Raw genomic sequence first — 20,516 nt, forward strand, 5'->3', positions numbered from 1 at the left:
TGCCTAGAGAAGTTCCTTTAGCATTTGTTGTAAAGCTGGTTTGGTGGTGCTGAACTCTCTCAGCTTTTGCTTGTCTGTGAAGGTTTTAATTTCTCCATCAAATCTGAATGAGATCCTTGCTGGGTAGAGTAATCTTGGTTGTAGGTTTTTCTCCTTCATCACTTTAAGTATATCCTGCCACTCCCTTCTGGCTTGCAGCGTTTCTGCTGAAAGATCAGCTGTTAACCTTATGGGGATGCCCTTGTGTGTTATCTGTTGTTTTTCCCTTGCTGCTTTTAATATGTTTTCTTTATATTTAATTTTTGATAGTTTGATTAATATGTGTCTTGGTGTGTTTCTCCTTGGATTTATCCTGTATGGGACTCTCTGTGCTTCCAGGACTTGATTAACTATTTCCTTTCCCATATTAGGGAAGTTTTCAACTATAATCTCTTCAAATATTTTCTCAGTCCCTTTCTTTTTCTCTTCTTCTTCTGGGACCCCTATAATTCGAATGTTGGTGCGTTTAATGTTGTCCCAGAGGTCTCTGAGACTGTCCTCAGTTCTTTTCATTCTTTTTTCTTTATTCTGGTCTGCAGTAGTTATTTCCACCATTTTATCTTCCAGGTCACTTATCCGTTCTTCTGCCTCAGTTATTCTGCTATTGATCCCATCTAGAGTATTTTTAATTTCATTTATTGTGCTTGTCATCGTTTCTTGGTTCCTCTTTAGTTCTTCTACGTCCTTGTTAAATGTTTCTTGCATTTTGTCTATTCTATTTCCAAGACTTTGGATCATCCTTACTATCATTATTCTGAATTCTTTTTCAGGTAGACTACCTATTTCCTCTTCATTTGTTAGGTCTGGTGTGTTTTGACCCTGCTCCTTCATCTGCTGTGTGTTTTTCTGTCTTCTCATTTTGCTTATCTTACTGTGTTTGGGGTCTCCTTTTCACAGGCTGCAGGTTCGTAGTTCCCGTTGTTTTTGGTATCTGTCCCCAGTGGCTAAGGTTGGTTCAGTGGGTTGTGTAGGTTTCCTGGTGGAGGGAACTAGTGCCTGTGTTCTGGTGGATGAGGCTGGATGTTGTCTTTCTGGTGGGTTCGTCCACGTCTGGTGGTGTGTTTTGGGGTGTCTGTGGCCTTATTATGATTTTAGGCAGCCTCTCTGTTAATGGATGGGGCTGTGTTCCTCTCTTGCTAGTTGTTTGGCATAGGGTGTCCAGCACTGTAGCTTGCTGGTCGTTGAGTGAAGCTGGGTCTTGATGTTGAGATGGAGATCTGTGAGAGATTTTCGCCGTTTGGTATTACGTGGAGCTGGGAGGTCTCTTGTGGACCAGTGTCCTGAAGTTGGCTCTCCCACCTCAGAGGCACAGCCCTGATGCCTGGCTGGAGCACCAAGAGCCTTTCATCCACACGGCTCAGAATAAAAGGGAGAAAAAATGGAAAGAAAGAAAAAAAGAGGATAAAATAAAATAAAATAAAGCAATTATAATAAAAAATAAGAAAAAAAATTATTAAGAGTAAATTTATTAAGAAAAAAAATTTTTTTTTAATTTTTAAAAATAGATTTATTAATTTTTTATACTAAAAATAAGAAAAAAATTATTTAGAAAAAATTTATTAAGAAAAAAAAATTTTTTAATTTTTTAAAATAAAAAATATGAAAAAACTTATTAAAAATTTTTTTAAAAATAGAAAATAAGGAAAAAATTATTAAGAAAACATTTATTAGGGGAAAAAAATTTTTTTAAGCCAAAAAAAAAAAAACAAAAAAAAAAACAAAAAAAAACGGACGGACCTAACCCTAGGACTAACGGTGAGAGCAAAGCTATACAGACAAAATATCACCCAGAAGCATACACATATACACTCACAAAAAAAAGGAAAAGGGGAAAAGTTAATATATCCTGCTCCCAAAGTCCATCTCCTAAATTTGGGATGATTCGTTGTCTATTCAGGTATTCAACAGATGCAGGCACATCAAGTTGTTTGTGGAGCTTTAATCCGCTGCTTCTGAGGCTGCTGGGAGAGATTTCCCTTTCTCTTCTTTGTTCGTACAGCTCCCGGGGTTCAGCTTTGTATTTGGACCCGCCTCTGCATGTAGGTCCCCTGAGGGTGTCTGTTCCCCGCCCAGACAGAACGGGGTTAAAGGAGCAGCTGATTCGGGGTCTCTGGCTCAGTCAGGCCGGGGGGAGGGAGCGGTATGGAGGAGGCGGGGCGAGCCTGCGGCGGCAGAAGCCGGCGTGACGTTGCAGCAGCCTGAGGCGCGCCGTGCGCTCTCCCGGGGAAGTTGTCCCCGGATTACGGGAGCCTGGCCGTGGCGGGCTGCACAGGCTCCCGGGAGGGGCGGCGTGGAGAATGACCTGTGCTCGCCCACAGGCTGTTTGGTGGCGGCAGCAGCAGCCTTAGCGTCTCATGCCCGTCTCTGGGGTCCGCGCTGATAGCCGCGGCTCGCGCCCGTCTCTGGAGTTCGTTTAAGTGGCGCTCTGAATCCCCTCTCCTTGCACGCCGCGAAACAAAGAGGCAAGAAAAAGTCTCCTGCCTCTTCGGCAGCTGCAGACTTTTTCTCGTGCACCCTCCCGGCTAGTTGTGGTGCGCTAGACCCTTCAGGCTGTGTTCACGCAGCCAACCCCAGTCCTCTCCCTGGGATCCGACCGAAGCCCACACCTCAGCTCCCAGCCCCCGCCCGCCCCGGCGGGTGAGCAGACAAGCCTCTCGGGCTGGTGAGTGCTGCTCGGCGCCGAGCCTCTGTGCGGGAATCTCTCCGTTTTTCCCTCTGCGTCCCTGTTGCTGTGGGATCCGCGCTGATAGCCGCGGCTCGCGCCCGTCTCTGGAGCTCGTTTAGGCGGCGCTCTGAATCCCCTCTCCTTGCGCGCCGCGAAACAAAGAGGCAAGAAAAATTCTCTTGCCTCTTTGGCAGCTGCAGTCTTTTTCCCGGACTCCCTCCCGGCTAGCACCGAAGCCCGAGCCCCAGCTCCCAGGCCCCGCCTGCCCCGGCGGCTGAGCAGACAAGCCTCTCGGGCTGGTGAGTGCTGGTCGGCACCGCTCCTCTGTGCGGGAATCTCCGCTTTGCCCTCCGCACCAATGTGGCTGCGCTCTCCTCCGTGGCTCCGAAGCTTCCCCCCTCTGCTACCCGCAGTCTCTGCCCACGAAGGGGCTTCCTAGTGTGTGGACACCTTTCCTCCTTCACAGCTCCCTCCCACTGGTGCAGGTCCCGTCCCTATTCTTTTGTCTCTGTTATTTCTTTTTTCTTTTGCCCTACCCAAGTACGTGGGGATTTTCTTGCCTTTTGGGAGGTCTGACGTCTTCTGCCAGCGTTCAGTGGGTGTTCTGTAGGAGCAGTTCCACGTGTAGATGTATTTCTCATGTATCTGTGGGGAGGAAGGTGATCTCCGCGTCTTACTCTTCCGCCATCTTGCCCCTCCTCCCCATATTGATTATTTCATGCAGCTTTGAAATTAGCCCCAAAGACAGTCCCAAAGGAGGAATTTCAACACACCCTGACTGATAAGAGCATCCTGAGAATAAGACCACAGTAGTAACTGTGAAACCCATACGTGGCTACCTGTATGCATCCTGGTTTGCCTGTTAAAGTTCCAGTCACTTTACAATGCTTCACAGAAACTTTTTTCCCCCTGCAAAAAGCACTATTTTTTCCATTTGGCCCAAGGCTTGGAGAGGGCTCCAGCGTGGTTAACAAGCTGCCCAGTGGCTGCAGAGAGAGGCTTCAGGGAGGAGCCCTGACCCCAGAGGGGCTCCTCACAGGCCGCTGGGCTCCGGGGGCTCCTAGCGGTGCTTGAGGCGGAGCCTTTGGAAGAGACGCTCGCCCAGCCCAGCCTGGGGGCCGGGCAGCCTGCGGAGGTTGGTCAGGCGGTCGCCCATCTTCTTGGTGAGTTTCACCTGCTCATCCCGGAAGTGGCTCCGGCAAGTCCAGAGGTGGAGTCTGCGCGGGGAGAACCCCGGGCCTGCGGATCCACAGGGCCTGGTGCGGGTTCTTCTCCGTCAGCCGGGCGGCTTCCATGGCGTCCTGGGCTTTACCCACTGCTCCTGGGACGGCTTCGGCACATCCTGGAAGCGGGCGCGGCCACAGCGCTGCTTTTGCCTTTTCTGGTGAGCTCGGGCCCTCCGGCTTCTCCTCGGCCAGTTCGCGAAACGATGTCTCACGCCCTCGCGAGCCGCTGCGTCGGGTCGAAAGAGAAGCGCAGAGACAGGTAGGTGTGGGAGAGCGGCAGATGCGCGTTACCAGGCGGGTGACGGCGGCCTCCACCTGGCGGAGTAATGGTGACGAATCTGGGAGCTCATGCTTGGTCGGCAGTAAGGAGCTAAGCTCAGAAAATGGTATTGGCTGGTCCCGGAGGCCGAGGAGAGCTGAGTGGGTGGTTCCAAGGTTGTGACTGGAAAAAAGCTTGGAGGGTGGTCAGAGTCTGGAGGAAGGGGCGCCCCTGGGTCTGTTCTGTCCAAATGCTGTTGAAGTGAGAGACAGATCTGCCAGACGGCCAAGAAACTTTTATAAAATTAAGCAATGAGCTTTCTTTTCCACGTTTGTTTTTCTGAATTTAACTTAGCTATGTGTTTTATTGTCTTTGCTGTAGTTGCAGTTCAGCACATAGAAAATTAGAAACGCCCGTCTACTCAGGAGTAAAGACTTAAAGAAACACCAGGAAGAGGAAAGACTTAGGACTCACCTGGGATGGCCACACAGCTACGTGATCATCCTCACCCCTCTGGGTAAAACACAAACCTCCCAAACAATGGCTAACAATCCAGGGAAATAATTCCTCCCTTCCCCCAAACCATCCTTGATCCACTGTCCCTGAAACTTCCTCAACGCATACTGACCCTCCAGTAGAGACCATAACCTCCCCCAACTCTGTCCCCTTCAGACTGTGAGTCCTGGGCCTTGTTAGCAGGCATTTTGGATATAGTTTTCTGCTACCGGGGCTTGGCCTGATTGCTTCCATCACGTGACCTTTAGTGTTTACATTCGGTCTTCAAACGTGTGAGACTGCAGGTTGTGGCAAGTTGAGCACCCGGCTCCTGTTCTGGCTGCCATCAGCACATCATCAAACCTGCAGGGATGGTGCTAGGATGGGGAAGAGCAGGGGTTATCTCCCAGCCAGGTTGAGACCACCTGTCACACTCGGTCCATGTGCATGATTGTGTGATCCTGTGTGTATATCCACATACTAGTCTTTTGGGCCTCCCTATCCCATGCTTGTCTCACAAGTCTCCCTGGAGCATTTGTGCATTTGTGTCCTCATACCTGGTGTGGTAGTTCAGCACCTCTCTCTATTCCCACAAGCCTCTGATGTGTGTCACATACACTGGTTGTGTGCCTCATGACTATCACATGTCTTTTCTGTTGTGGACGTGGTGTGATGCATGTGTGTGCGTAGGCTTGTTGAGGGGTGTCAACATGCAGACCTCATCACAGTGTCCCCAGGATGCCTGTGCACGGGCCTTCAAGTTGTGCTGAGGTGTATCATTATTGTTACCGGACTCAGTGGGTCCTTCCATTGGGGTGCATAGCCAGTGAACACACCAAGTACTTTCAGTTAAAGCAGAAGCATTTATTACTTGTGACAAGTAAGGAGACAGGGAGATAGCTCTCAAAGCACTGGACTGAAGTATTAAGCCTGGGGGGCATGCATATTCAAGAAAGGGCCGGCATGGAAAAGGTTACTGTAGGTTCCCAAAATCTGCAAGCAAGCAGGCACTGGGTTGCTTGCTCACAGTGTGTTATCTTGTTCACTGGGATTCACCGTAACCTTTTTGGAATGTTGGGTATTTGGAGCTTTCTGCCATGAATGTCCTCCAATCTCTTTTCTTAGAGCATTTCCGTTAGCAAACTTCTAATTCTGAATTCTTTCTCTGTCCCTTTGAGACATACATAAAGCTTTCAAAAAGCTAAATAATTCTCGTCAGTTTTGCAACCGTGTAAAAATGTGCTCCCGGGATTTTAATTTATGGAGGTGACTGAGTGAGGACAGGAGAGGCTACTGCCATTGAAAGTTCCCCAAGGAAACGACAGGCACAGCAGGCCATGTAAGGCCACATGAAGCCTGTCACATGCAGGTGTCAGGAAGCAGAGAGGAACTGGGGCTGTGCCTTTATGACCACAGTGGCGGGAAGAACTAGGTAGTGACCTCCACTAGTGGGCAGGAAGCAAAAACACACATGCTATAGCTGGGAATTTGTAACCCGTGGCCATGAGACCCGCTCGGAGGTGGGCCGGGACGGAACGAGGTCGGGCATCCGGGCGGCCGGCAGTGCGCCCTCGCCGGCCAGCGATCCGGATCCGTCCCGCTAATGTTCCCGCCGGTTGTCGAGCGCCATCTGGCGGTCACGTTTATATCGTCCCTTCCCGTCCGGAGCTCGGGCGACGTCTGCAGGGGATGGGATTCGGCCGCGATGCCCGAGGCAGAGTTCCGGGAGGCCGGCGGGGCTGGCGGGATCGTCCCGGTCTTGCCGGGCGGGCGCGCTTCCTGCTCTCTCCGGAGATTGTACCTGCAGATTCATAGGGAAGAGGCTGGGGCCCATCCGGCCGCCGAGGGGAGCGGGAGGGGGTCTCCCGGGTCCGGAGGTGGGAACCGGGCCGGGTGGGAGGCCCGAGGAGGGCGTGAGCCGTTCGGCCGCGGGCTCGCGTGGCCCGGTCTGCAGAGGTTCCTCCGTGGGGTTTTCCAGGGTCCTGATCCAGAGGCCGGACGCACCAGCTCTGCCCGCGGGCGAACCAGGAGGGCAAGCCAGGCCGTCTCTGCCCCCGGGGTCGGGGGGAGAAGGGGGGGCAGTCAGCAGGTTCTGTCATTTTCTTCACGAGGGAATTAGTGATGCAGCCCTGGTCTCCAGCTCTGAAGGGCTTCCCCACTCCTCAAGAGGTAAACTTTTCTTCCATCACAGCCAAGGAGTATTTTTTTTTTTTTAAAAAGGTCTGGAGCCACCTCTTTGGAAAGAAAACATCAAGGAAGATGGTGCCTCCGTCTCCCAGTTGCTGCGGTAGGCGTCGGGTCCTACGTTTCCGGTCATAAAGACACGGATGGGAAGTTCTAGGATTGCTTTGGATAAAGGTGAAGAGCTCCTGCAGAGCATCACTCGAATTCCCAGGCACATTTAGGATAAACTAACAAATGGGGCAGTCAAGTCCTCTCACCTGAAGGCAAGTGAGTGTTCATCTTGGCGCTTGCGTTGAATGGGCTCTATCTGCTTGGTGTATCATGAATGGGTGCGGTTTCTGTCTTTACAATGTCTTTAGTGGGTTGTCTGTGACGTGCATCACAGTTTAGTTTTGTGCTCATAGAACAAAGTATGTTTTTTCTCTACTTTGTGGAGAAGGTCTTGTTTTATTATCTCCCCAACATTGGTCACCGTGTCAAACAGTATCAGATCCAATACAGGTGAAATTGAGAAACGTGGCAAATCTTAAAACACCTATTGCAAGAAGGAAGAGTATTTTCTAGTATCAATTCTGTAGGCTAAAGAGGGGATTAATTACAAATGGCAGGAGAAAACTTTTGGTTTCAGAAGTGTAACCCGGTGCCAATGTTTTTCAAACCCTGCACTTAAAATGCATTTTATTTTTAAGTTGATTATACTTAAAGCTTTTTAAAAAGCACAATTACGTTCTGGAATGCAGAAGCCCACCTTCAGGTTGAATAAATTGCTATCCACACTTGCAGAAGTCAGAGAAGCTACTATGAATTAAGAGCTAATGGTCTGTTACAGTGAAAGGATGCAGATGAAAAGCAGGAAAGATGGCACAATAGGTAGGACAAAGTCATGGAGGGACCACATTGCCAGTTTCCTGTGCCCTGTCTCTTAGGTCTCACAGCATCTGTGGGTGACAATATGAAGTGTACTGCTAACGGGGGACCTCACACAAGACCTGGTGTTATAGAGGGTTTTTTAAATATGTCACACACAAGGGACACCTGTGTGGCTGAACTTACTCTCTAGCTGCTCTGAATGTCAAACCTGCTACAGAAGACCCTAAGGCTCCCCTACCTACTGGTATGTCAAATTATTAGTATAAATTAACTAGCATGGCACAAGGCCCCGGGTAAATAAACACACTCTTATTAGTCCAAATGTTTCAAGGGCTTAGAAGTTATCTCCCAAGAGTTGGGCCACTCTGCCAAACGTTTCTTTGCAATAAATACAGATTGGACAACTCAGGCCTGTGATGTAATCCTTTATACAGGTCAAGTAAAAATACTCAAAACTCGTACTCTTGTTTTTTAGCACATGTTGGTATTATCTATGTTCTCAACCTTATTTATGGGCATTCTGTATAAGGGAAATAGTAGAAAGGAGTGCTACTGCATGTGTTCCCAAGTCCACATTGGATGACCTTGAAACCGTGCCCCATAGGGTTAACAGAAGCTGATGACTAACAACTTCTTGAGCTAGAATTATAGAAAAAGGAACAATAGCATGTCAAAACCCCTCTGCTTGTGAACTGCCTTAATTGGTTAAGCTCACTTTGGTGGGTTTTTTTCTCCTACTTGCATATGCTCCAAGCTTTCTCCCTAGTTGGGCCATGTAGGTTTTCTCTTCTCTAGTTGAGGAGTGGGCTCAGTAGTTGTGGCATGTAGGCTTAGTTGCCCTCCGCATGTGGGATCTTAGTTCCCTGACCAGGGATTGAATCACCCTCATCCCCTACGTTGGAAGGTGGATTCTTTACCACTGGACCACTGTAGATAACACCTCTGACGGGTGGGGTCACTGCAGGAAAGGGGTTTCTTAGTAACTTGGAGTCAGCTCTTGTCCAGCTATGCATGAAGAACAGAAGCCTGTAATGCAGATACACCTGCACACACTGACTACTGCCTCACCTTTTCTCTAACTGATTGCCCTTCCCCCCACCTAGGACCACCCTGCCTCTTTGTCCCCTACAGCACCTCACCTCCAGGAAGGTGGTTGTGAGACTTTTTGTCTCCTAGCTTGCTGCCGTGTGAGTGAAATTCCTCTCCTGCAAGCTTTGACATCCCAGTGTTTGGCTTCTTGCACCTCTGGTTCAGTAAAATAACCTCCTGTTCACAGTGTGAAACTCCCCACAGTTGGAGTATTCATACCAGGGAAATTGGCAAACACAACAAGTCGGGGGGGGGGGGGTGGGTTTTTTTTTTAAAGTAGGTGTCTAGCTAGACTTACAGTAATGGAAACTATGTTAATAATGAGGACTACAGGTGGGGCACTAAATGTTTATTCCATCCAGCAAAGTCACTGAGAAAAATCAAGTTGCAACACATTTCTTTTTATTCTCTCCACAGTAACTAATAAAAAGACATTTAATCAAAGAAGACAATACACCTGGCAAATGAACACAGGAATGTTCAACATCATGAATCACTAGGGAAATGCATCAGACCACGGAGGGGCATGTATCCACACTTTTAAAACAGGTAATATTCAAAACACTAACCATACCAACCCACTACTGGTGAGGAACACAGGGGATGGAAGGTTCCCATACTGTTAGAATGCAAAAGGATACAACCCTATTCATTCATTTTGAAATATGAAACCAGGGGCTTCCTTGGTCCAGGGGTAAGACTTCTCTGTACTTCCACTGCAGGGGCCACAGGTTTGATCCCTGGTTGGGGTAGATGCCCCATGGTGCGTGATGTGGCCAAAAAAAAAAAATTAGAATATGAAACATAAAGACCCCAATGATATTAAAAGTCTAGAAAACACTAATTGAATGGGAAAAAAGGAAGTCAATAGTAGTTGCCTGAGAGTTGTGAGGGGGTGTCAGAAGGTGGATGTGGCAGTGATGGTGGATATTTGTAATTATGACAATTATGACGATGGTTCTGGGGGTTTACATGTATTAAAATTTAATCAAGCTGTACATCTTATTAGGTATGTTCAATGCATACCCTTATACAGCTCAATTAAATTTTGGCTCCACATAAAAATCTGAATTTGTTTTTTGGGGGTGGTGTGTGCCAGTGCCTTGCAGGAGCCAAGGATCCCCCTGAATCTTACTCTGAATCTCCTTTTCAGTAGAACTCTAGCAAACCACACATTAACAACCCCATCCCTGACTCCTTGTCTCATGGGAGGGATACTGTAGCAGTAGCAATGAAGACTGGTGAGCAATGAAAGGTTTTTTTAAAATTTATTTTTGGTTGTGTTGGGCCATTGTTGCTGTGCATGGGCTTTCTCTAGCTGCAGTGAGCAGGGGCTACTCTTTGTTGTGGTGTGTGGGCTTCTCATTGTGGTGGCCTCTCTTGTTGCAGAGCACAGGCTTCCTACAAACCTCGTACTCACAGCCAGTCTGCACACGAGGGGCTGTTCAGATGTATGGCATTCAACTTCCATTGATGAGTCGCTCACAGAGCCTATTCAGTATGATGTATTAACTAAGGAGACAGCTCATTTGCTGCTCTCCTCATCTCATTTGAAGGCCTTCTCCAGTATGAACTCTGGTGACAGATGAGGTTATAGACCTTTGGCTGAAAGCTTTCTTACATTTGCTGCACTCATATGGTCTTTTTCTGTGGTTTGTTTGTTTGGTGTTCAGTAAGCTGGGTGCTTTGGCTGAAGAATTCTCCATATTTAGTGCATGCATGTGTCTTTTTTCTCCAGTGTGATTGTCTTCATAAGGCCTCTCTCCTGTGCGGACTCTCTCATGCTCTGCAAGCCTATACATCCAGGGGTAGGCTTTCCCACATTCATGGCACTTACAGAGACTTTGACCATTGAGAAACACCGCTGTGCAGTCAGCATCCTTTTGTGGCGTGACCTGGTGCTGGAGAAGGCTAGAGCTACCAGGGAAATCCTTCCCAGCCTCCTGGCATGTGAAAGAGTTCTTGGATGTGCATGGACTATGTGGCTCCTCATAAAGGCCTTACCCATGTCTCTTCTAAAGAGTTTCCCTCCACTGTGCTGGTGAAATTTCACACCTGACACACACAGTTTCTGGCCAGGAATTGTTCCCAGGTCTTCAGCTAGATGCAAACTTACTGTTTAAGGCCAGGCTACACATCTTCCAGGGACAGGACTTTTGGATGGACAGGTCTCTGAAGTATTTATTCACGGCACTTCTACAGAAACATTCTGCTCAGAAGTTATCTCCTTGTGCTCTGCTCCGTGCCAACAACCTGAAAGCAGAGAAATGACACCACAATGATGGGGGGAGTGCACACAGAAATGTGGTACACAGTCACTGGCTTTGGCACCAAAACACTGTGGGGCACAGGATGTGATCCTGATATACTTTGAACCCCTGATGCCAAATCAACGGAGCCAAGCCCACTTTGAGCCCCTCATGCTGGGGCTTGGAGTCATGTACCCAGGGTTCACCTCCCAACTCCAGATGGACAACAACACGGGACCTAGAAAATGCAAGTCCTAAGGGAAAGGACAGGTGAGCAGTCAGTACTAGCCCAGGAAAACAACCCATCCCCAAAAAAACCTCAGGAAAGAAAAACAGTATCACAAAATGAACCAGTGACCATGCTGGATCCCAACAATTCCTGGTACAGTCAGGGCCCAGGAAATATCAGCTGGAAGGGGGCAGAACCTGGAGCACAGAGGTGCGTGGGTCTACAGAGTCAATTTAGCAGGGAGTGGCTGAGACTAATGGAACCCACTGAACTAATTCCAAGTCTTATGACCCAGAAAAACTTCACTGAAAAAACTTCAGAGCTGCTGGTATTGGGGATACTTCTAAAAGGAAGTCATATACACACTCACGCAGCCTTGGCACCAACAACACAGATGAGAGGGAAGCAGTAATAGAGATATGCCCACTGTCTAGCTGTGAAAAAACAGACTTGTCTTTGGAAAAAAGGGGAAAGGCAGAGACCTGCCCAGGATGCTGGGATAGGTGTGAGGGCCTTACCTAATGACACAAGTGCAAAAGGTCTCCAGGATCACATCACGATACAGGAATCTCTGTGCCTCATTAAGAAGCTTCCATTCCTCCTGGGAAAAGTACACAGCCACGTCCTCAAAGGTCACAGGGCCCTGTGATGATGGGACAGATTTGTACATAAGCAGCCTCTCTCCCCAGGACCCCATAAGTACTTCTAACCCCAGCCCGTACTCACTCTGGGTTCATCATCCACCCCAGCTCTGTGACATAGAGGGCAGTGGGGCCCAATAACTCTTCATGCTTCCTTGATCAGTATGTACAACCCTGAGCAACAACAGGCAGGTGGACAGATAGATACCATCTAATCTGTGAGCCTGGTATGCAGGGCCCTTTCCCTTTCCTCCAAGACAACAGCCTGAGTGTACCCACTATCATGTCTCCCAGACACAAGCAAACTCAGCCCCATCCTTCTCTCTTATACTCCTAGTACCAGGGCCTGGGGCAATTACTTCATACACCTTCCCCACATGCATATTACTCACTGGACCTCCTCATACATTACATGTCTGCCATCACTCTCAGAACAGAAACCTTGTGCTACCATTCTAACTCTGGCCCCTGTCCTTACCAGTTGTTAACAAAGTCCTACAAGTCCTAGAGCACTCCCATCTCAATCACATCCTCAAGCATTTGTATGTACTAGCCCCATTACTAAGACAACCTTTCATGTCTCAGTCCATTGGCTGCCAAAACTGGGAATCTGTCCATAAAACCTAGGGTCTACAGACACCAAGTCCACGAAGACACCTGACACCAGTGCAGGGGCCATAAGTGGTTCTGCTGAATGTGAAACATTAATGAGTGAACCATTTAATATTTCAGGCAAAGACAAATACTCGAGAGAAAAATAAAGCATGTAAAAGAGAGCAGGAAATGTTATAGAGTTGTGCCATAAGGTCATGTGGATACCTTGAGAAAAGGCTGTCCAGAAGTGGGACAAAAAAGTGCAAAGCCTCTCTATCAGAGTCATGCAGCATCCATGAGGCTAGTGTGACTGGAGCCCATTGAGCCAGAAGAATAAGGGATTGTGTTGGGGAGGAAATGGTTCTTCTTCCTTTTCAAATTTTACTTTGGTTATATTAAAAATTATTTAAAAAAAAAACTCCACCTTACATAATCCATAGATTAAATTCTGATTTGGAATTATGCTAACATTATATAATAGGATTCAAGAATATGTACTTTTTATACTTATCCACCATATTCTTTGATATATCCATTTTTTTCTTTCCATACCTGTTCAGAGAGACTATCTGTAATTTCCTACTAGCTTCTCCAGGGGTAGAGATCATGAACCACAATTTACTGAATTCACATTGAAAATGACTCTCTGAAAAAGAGGTTTCTTGCCAGAATCAGAGTAAAAGTGCTTGGCCTCCAGCAGTTGGGGATAACTGGGCATCATTGCAGACTCTTTAAACTTAAAAGAACTGCAACAAGCTATAGGACTTGATCTCTAGTCCATCCGCATTGTAGAAACACAGAAATACCTTCTTGAGTTCTTAACATCTTGCTAGGGATTCACAAAGCATTATAACTTTTTACACTTACAATGATTCATTTATCACCCTTAAAACAAGTATTTTAACAAGATATCTTAATCATTTATGATTTTCCACTAAAATAAATATTATTCAGGAACTTCCCTGGTGGTCCAGTGGTTAAAAATCTGCCTTCCAGGGCTTCCCTGGTGGCACAGTGGTTGAGAATCTGCCTGCCAATGCAGGGGCCACGGGTTCGAGCCCTGGTCTGGGAAGATCCCACATGCCGCAGAGCAACTGGGCCCGTGAGCCACAACTACTGAGCCTGTGCGTCTGGAGCCTGTGCTCCGCAACAAGAGAGGCCCCCGCTCGCCACAACTAAAGAAAGCCCTCGCACAGAACCGAAGACCCAACACAGCCAAAAATAAATAAATAAATTTAAGAACAGTTTAAAAAAAAAAAATCTGCCTTCCAATGCAGGGGATGCAGGTTTGATCCCTGGTCAGGGAACTAAGATCCCACATACCGTGGTGGGGCAACTGAGCCCGTGTGCTTCAACGAAAGATCCTGTGTGCTGCAACTAAGACCTGACACAGCCAAAAATAAATAAAACAATACATAAGCATTATTTGAAGAGTACAATCACATAGAAGATTAGGCAATCTACCTGAAAAAGAAATCAGAGTAATGATAGTAAAGATGATTCAAAATCTCAGAAAAAGAATGGAAACAGATGGAGAAGATACAAGAAATGTTTAAAAGAAAGGTAGATTTGATGAACAATACAATAACTGAAATGAAAAATACACTAGAGGGATTCAATAGCAGAATAACTAAGGTAGAAGAACGATTAAGTGAGCTGGATGAGAGAGTGGTGGAAATAATAACCTTTAATGAACCAACATTTGCATTATAAGGGTCCCAGAAGAAGAGAAAGGGAAAGGGCCTGAGAAAATATTTGAGGAGATTACAGCCGAAAACATCCCTAACATGGGAAAGGAAACACTCACCCGAGTCCAAGAAGTGCAGAGTCCCATACAGGATAAACCTAAGGAGAAACACACCAAAACACATATTAATCAAACTGATACAAATTAAACACAAAGGAAAAATATTAAAAGCAACAAGGGCAAAGCAACAACTAACATACAAAGGAATGATAACCATAAGGCTATCAGCTGATTTTTCAACAGAAACTCTGCAGGCCAGAGTGGCGCAATATATTTATATTTAAAGTGGTGAAAGGGAAAAAACCTACAACAAACAATACTCTACCCAGCAAGGCTTTCATTCAGATTAGATGGAGAAATTAAAACCTTTACAGACAGACAAGCAAAAGCAAAGAGAATTCAGCACCACCAGACCAACTTTGCAACAAGTGCTAAAAAAACTTCTCTAGGTGGAAAAGAAAAGGCCACAACTAGAAACAAGAAAATCACAAAAGGGAAAGCTCATCAGTAAAGGCAAACATACAGTAAAAGAAGGAAATCATCCATACACAAAATATGATATCAAAACAGCAACCATGAGGAGAGTACAAATGCAGGAAATGGGAATTGCATTTGAAATTAAGACACCAGCACCTTAAAACAATCCTGTACATATATAGACTGCTATATAAAAACCACATAGATGCAGGGGACACAGGTTCGAGCCCTGGTCCGGGAAGATCACACGTGCCATGGAGCAACTAAGCCTGTGCGCCACAACTACTGAGCCTGAGCTCTAGAGCCCCCGAGCCACAACTACTGAGCCCACGTGCTGCAACTACTGAAGCCCAAGTGCCTAGAGCCAATGCTCTGCAATGAGAAGCCATGGAAATGAGAAGCCTGCACACTGCAACGAAGAGTAGCCCCCACTCACCGCAACTAGAGAAAGCCTGCGCACAGCAACAAACACCCAACTCAGCCAAAAAGAAAAACAAAATAAAAAAAACACATGCAGACAGCAAACCAAAAAATTACAATAGGTTCAAAAAAAGAAAAAAAAAAAAAACCCCAAGCACAACACTAAAGATAATCATCAAACCACAAGAGATGAAATCAAAAGGAAGGGAAGAGAGAAAACCAGACAAAAACAAATCCAAAACAATTAAGAAAATGACAAGAATTCTCTAGCAGTCCAGGGGTTAGAACTCCGTCCTTTCAATGCCAAGGGCCTGGATTCCATGCCTGGTTGGGGAACTATGATCCCTCAAGCCATGGGAAGAAGAAGAAGAAAAAAAAAAAGAAATTGCCTATATGAAATCCAAAGAAAGCTGGAGTAGCAATACTCCTATCAGACAAAATAGACTTTAAGACTGTTACAAGAGACAAAGAAGTACTACACAATGATCAAGGCATCAATCTATAATGCAAAAAACGCTAACAGCCATCAGAAGAGAAACTGACAGCAACACAATGATGGGGGGACTTTAACACCCCACTTACACCAATGGACAGATCATCCAGACAGAGAATCAATACGGAAAAACAAGCCTTAAATGACACATTAGACACGATGGCCTTAATTGATATTTAAACAGCATTGCATCCAAAAGCAACCGAATACACATTCTTTTCAAGTATACCTAGAACATTCTCCAGGATAGAACACATCCTGGGCCACAAAGAAAACCTTGGCAAATTTAAGATAAGTGAAATCATATCAAGCACTTTTTCCATACGAGATTAGAAATAAATTACACAACAATTTAAAAAAAAACCACCAACACATGGAGGCTAAACAACATGTTACTAAAAAACAATGGATCACTGAATACATGAAAGAGAAAATCAAAAACTACGTAGAGACAAAGGATGATGAAAACACACTGATCCAAAACTATGGGATGTAGCAAAAGCAGTTCTAAGAGCGAAGTTTATAACAATACAATCTTTCCTCAGGAAACAAGAAAAATCTTCAATAAACAACCTAACCTTACTTACACCTAAAGCAAATAATAGCAAAGATCAATGAAACTAAAAGCTGTTTTTTTGAAAACATAAACCTTGCCAGAGTCATCAAGAACAACAGGGGAGGGCTCAAATCAATAAAAACGGACACCACAGAAATACAAAGGCTCCTAAGAGACTACTACAAGCAACTATATACAATAAAATGGACAACCTAGAAGAAATGGACAAATTCCTAGAAAGGTACAACCTACCAAGACTGAGCCAGGAAGAAAAAGAAAATATGAACAAACCACCACCAGTACTGAAACTAAAACTGATTTAGAAAAAAAATTCCAACAAACAAAAGACCAGGATCAGATGGCCTCACAGAAGAACTCTATCAAACATTTAAAAAGAAAACACCTATAAAAAACTGCAGAAGAAGAGACACCCCCCAAGCTCATTCTGTGAGGCCATCATCACCCTGATATCAAAACCAAACATACCACCCACACACAAGAAAATTACAGGCCAATATCACTGATGAACATACATGCAAAACCTCAACAAAATACTAGCAAACTGACTACAACACATTAAAAGGATCATACACCATGATCAAGTAGGATTTACCCAGGGATGCAAGGATTCTTCAATATATGCAAATCAATCAATGTGATACACCATGTTAACAAATTAAAGAATAAAAGCCATATGATCATCTCAATAGATGCAGACAAAGCTTTTGACAAAATTCAAAACTCATTTATGGTAAAAACTCTCCAGAAAGTTGGCATGGGGGAACCTACCTCAACATAATAAAGGCCATATACAACAAACCCACAGCTAACATCATTCTCAAAGGTGAAACACTGAAAGCATTTCCTCTAAGATCAGGTACAAGACAAGGATGTCCACTCCTGCCAATAGTTTCGGAAGTTCTAGCCACGGCAATCAGAGAACAAAAAGAAACAAAAGAAATGCAAATTGGAAGCAGTAAAACTATCACTGTTTGCAGATGACATGATACTACTCAGAGAAAATCCTAAAGATGCTATCAGAAAACTACTATGCTCATCAGTGAATTTGGTAAAGCTGCAGAATATAAAATGAATGCACAAAAATCTCTTGCATTCCTATATGCTAACAATGAAAGATCAGAAAGAGAAATTAAGGAAACAATCCCATTCACCACTGAAACAAAAAGAATAAACTACCTAAGAATAAACCTACCTAAGGGGCTTCCCTGGTTAAGAATCCGCCTGCCAATGCAGGGGACGTGGGTTTGAGCCTTGGTCCGGGAAGATCCCACATGCCGCGGAACAGCTGAGCCCCCATACCACAACTACTGAAGCCTGCATGCCTAGAGCCCGTGCTCCGCAACAAGAAAAAAACGCCACTGCAATGAGAAGCTTGCGCACCACCACGAAGAAGTAGCCCCCGCTCGGCACAACTAGAGAAAGCCTGCGTGGAGCAACAAAGACCTAATGCAGCCCAAGATAAATACATAAATAAATTTATTAAAATAATAATAATAAAAATAAACCTACCTAAGGAGGCTAAAGACCTGTACTCAGAAAACTGTAAGATGCTGATGAAAGCAATCAAACATGACATAAACAGATGAAGAGATAGACCATGTTCTTGGATTGGAAGAATCTATATTGTGAAAATGACTATACTACCCAAAGCAATCTACAGATTCAGTGCAGTCCCTAGCAAATTACCAATGGCAGTTTTCACAGAACTAGAACAAATAATTTTACCAGTTGTATGGAAACAGAAAAGACCTCAAATAGCCAAAGCAACCTTGAGAAAGAAAAACGGAGCTGGAAGAATCAGGCTCCCTGACTCCAGACTATACTACAAAGTTACAGTAACCAAAACAGTTTGGTACTGGCACAAAAACAGAAATACAGATCAATGGAACAGGATAGATAGAAAGTCAAGAGATAAACCCACACACCTATGGTCACCTAATCTATGACCAAGGAGGCAAGAATGTACAATGGAGAAAAGACAGTCTCTTCAATAAGTGGTGTTAGGAAAACTAGACAGCTACATGTAAAAGAGTGAAATTAGGACACCCACTAACACCATACACAAAAATAAAGTCAAAATTGATTAAAGACCTAAGTGAAGGCCAGACACTATAAAACTCTTAGAGGAAAACATAGGCAGAACACTTTTGACATAAAGCACAGGAAGATCTTTTTTGACCCACCTCCTAGAGTAAGGAGAATAAAAACAAAAATAAACAAATGGAACCTAATTAACCTTACAAGGTTGTGCACAGCAAAGGAAACCATAAACAAGACGAAAAGACAACCCACAAAATGGGAGAAAATATTTGCAAACGAAGCAACTGACAAGGGATTAATTTCCAAAATAATCAAACAGTTCATGCAGATCAGTATCAAAAAAACACAAACAACCCAATCAATAAATTGGCAGAGGACCTAAATAGACATTTCTCCAAAGACATTCAGATGGGCAAAAGCACATGAGAAGATGCTCAACATCACTACTATTAGAGAAATGTAAATAAAAACTACAGTGGGAACCACTTCACACCGGTCAGAATGGCCATCATCAAAAAGTCTACAAATAATAAATGCTGAAGAGGATGTGGGAAAATGGGAACCCTCCTACACTGCTGGTGGGAATGTAAATTGGTACAGCCACTACGGAGAACAGTATAGAGGTTCCTTAAAAAACTAAATATAGAGATCGGGGGCAAGATGGCGGAAGAGTAAGACGCGGAGATCACCTTCCTTCCCACAGATACAGTAGAAATACATCTACACGTGGAACTGCTCCTACAGAACACCCACTGAACGCTGGCAGAAGACGTCAGACCTCCCAAAAGGCAAGAAAATCCCCACGTACTTGGGTAGGGCAAAAGAAAAAAGAAATAACAGAGACAAAAGAATAGGGACGGGACCTGCACCAGTGGGAGGGAGCTGTGAAGGAGGAAAGGTTTCCACACACTAGGAAGCCCCTTCGCGGGCAGAGACTGCGGGTGGCAGAGGGGGGAAGCTTCAGAGCCATGGAGGAGAGCGCAGCCACAGGGGTGCGGAAGGCAAAGCGGAGAGATTCCCGCACGGAGGATCGGTGCCGAGCAGCACTCACCAGCCCGAGACGCTTGCCCGCTCAGCCGCCGGGGCAGGCGGGGGCTGGGAGCTGAGGCTCGGGCTTCGGTGCTAGCCGGGAGGGAGTCCGGGAAAAAGACTGCAGCTGCCGAAGAGGCAAGAGACTTTTTCTTGCCTCTTTGTTTCGCGGCGCGCAAGGAGAGGGGATTCAGAGCGCCGCCTAAACGAGCTCCAGAGACGGGCGCGAGCCGCGGCTATCAGCGCGGATCCACAGCAACAGGGGCGCAGAGGGAAAAACGGAGAGATTCCCGCACAGAGGCTCGGCGCCGAGCAGCACTCACCAGCCCGAGAGGCTTGTCTGCCCACCCGCCGGGGCGGGCGGGGGCTGGGAGCTGAGGCTCGGGCTTCGGTCGGATCGCAGGGAGAGGACTGGGGTTGGAGGCGTGAACACAGCCTGAAGGGGCTAGCGCACCACAGCTAGCCGGGAGGGAGCCCGAGAAAAAGTCTGCAGCTGCCAAAGAGGCAAGAGACTTTTTCTTGCCTCTTTGTTTCGCGGCGCGCAAGGAGAGGGGATTCAGAGTGCCGCTTAGGTGAACTCCAGAGACGGGCGCGAGCCGCGGCTATCAGCGCGGACCCCAGAGACGGGCGTGGGACGCTAGGGCTGCTGCTGCCGCCGCCGGAAAGCCTGTGTGCGGGCGCGGGTCGCTCTCCGCGCCGCCCCTCCTGGGAGCCGGTGCAGCCCACCGCGGCCAGGCTCCCGTGATCCGGGGACAACTTCCCCGGGAGGGCGCACGGCGCACCTCAGGCTGCTGCAACGTCACGCCGGCTTCTGCCGCCGCAGGCTCGCCCCGCCTCCTCCATACCGCTCCCTCCCCCCGGCCTGACTGAGCCAGAGACCCCGAATCAGCTGCTCTTTAACCCCGTTCTGTCTGGGCGGGGAACAGGCGCCCTCAGGCGACCTACATGCAGAGGCGGGTCCAAATCCAAAGCTGAACCCCCGGAGCTGTACGAACAAAGAAGAGAAAGGGAACTCTCTCCCAGCAGCCTCAGAAGCAGCGGATTAAAGCTCCACAAACAACTTGATGTGCCTGCATCTGTTGAATACCTGAATAGACAACGAATCATCCCAAATTTAGGAGGTGGACTTTGGGAGCAGGATATATTAATTTTTCCCCTTTTCCTTTTTTTGTGAGTGTATATGTGTATGCTTC

At 46.4% G+C, this 20,516-nt stretch overlaps 1 protein-coding gene across 8 annotated transcripts in view; it reads right to left on the bottom strand.

Moving 5' to 3' along the window:
* Positions 1 to 9,240: 9,240 nt before the first annotated feature.
* LOC133078542 (zinc finger protein 792-like) overlaps positions 9,241 to 20,516 on the bottom strand; it is a 38,194-nt gene continuing 26,918 nt past the window's right edge. For 7 of the 8 annotated variants that reach the window (XR_009697898.1, XR_009697899.1, XR_009697903.1 and 4 more), the window contains 4 exons: positions 14,348 to 14,385; positions 13,864 to 13,924; positions 11,824 to 11,948; positions 9,241 to 11,080 (listed from right to left, as the gene is read on the bottom strand). The gene's annotated coding sequence lies outside the window, so the exon portion shown is untranslated. The remainder of the gene's footprint in view (positions 11,081 to 11,823; positions 11,949 to 13,863; positions 13,925 to 14,347; positions 14,386 to 20,516) is intronic. The other variant, XR_009697897.1, reaches the window with a different exon arrangement.

This window comes from Eubalaena glacialis, chromosome 18, assembly GCF_028564815.1.
Source record: "Eubalaena glacialis isolate mEubGla1 chromosome 18, mEubGla1.1.hap2.+ XY, whole genome shotgun sequence".
Lineage (NCBI taxonomy): Eukaryota > Metazoa > Chordata > Mammalia > Artiodactyla > Balaenidae > Eubalaena > Eubalaena glacialis.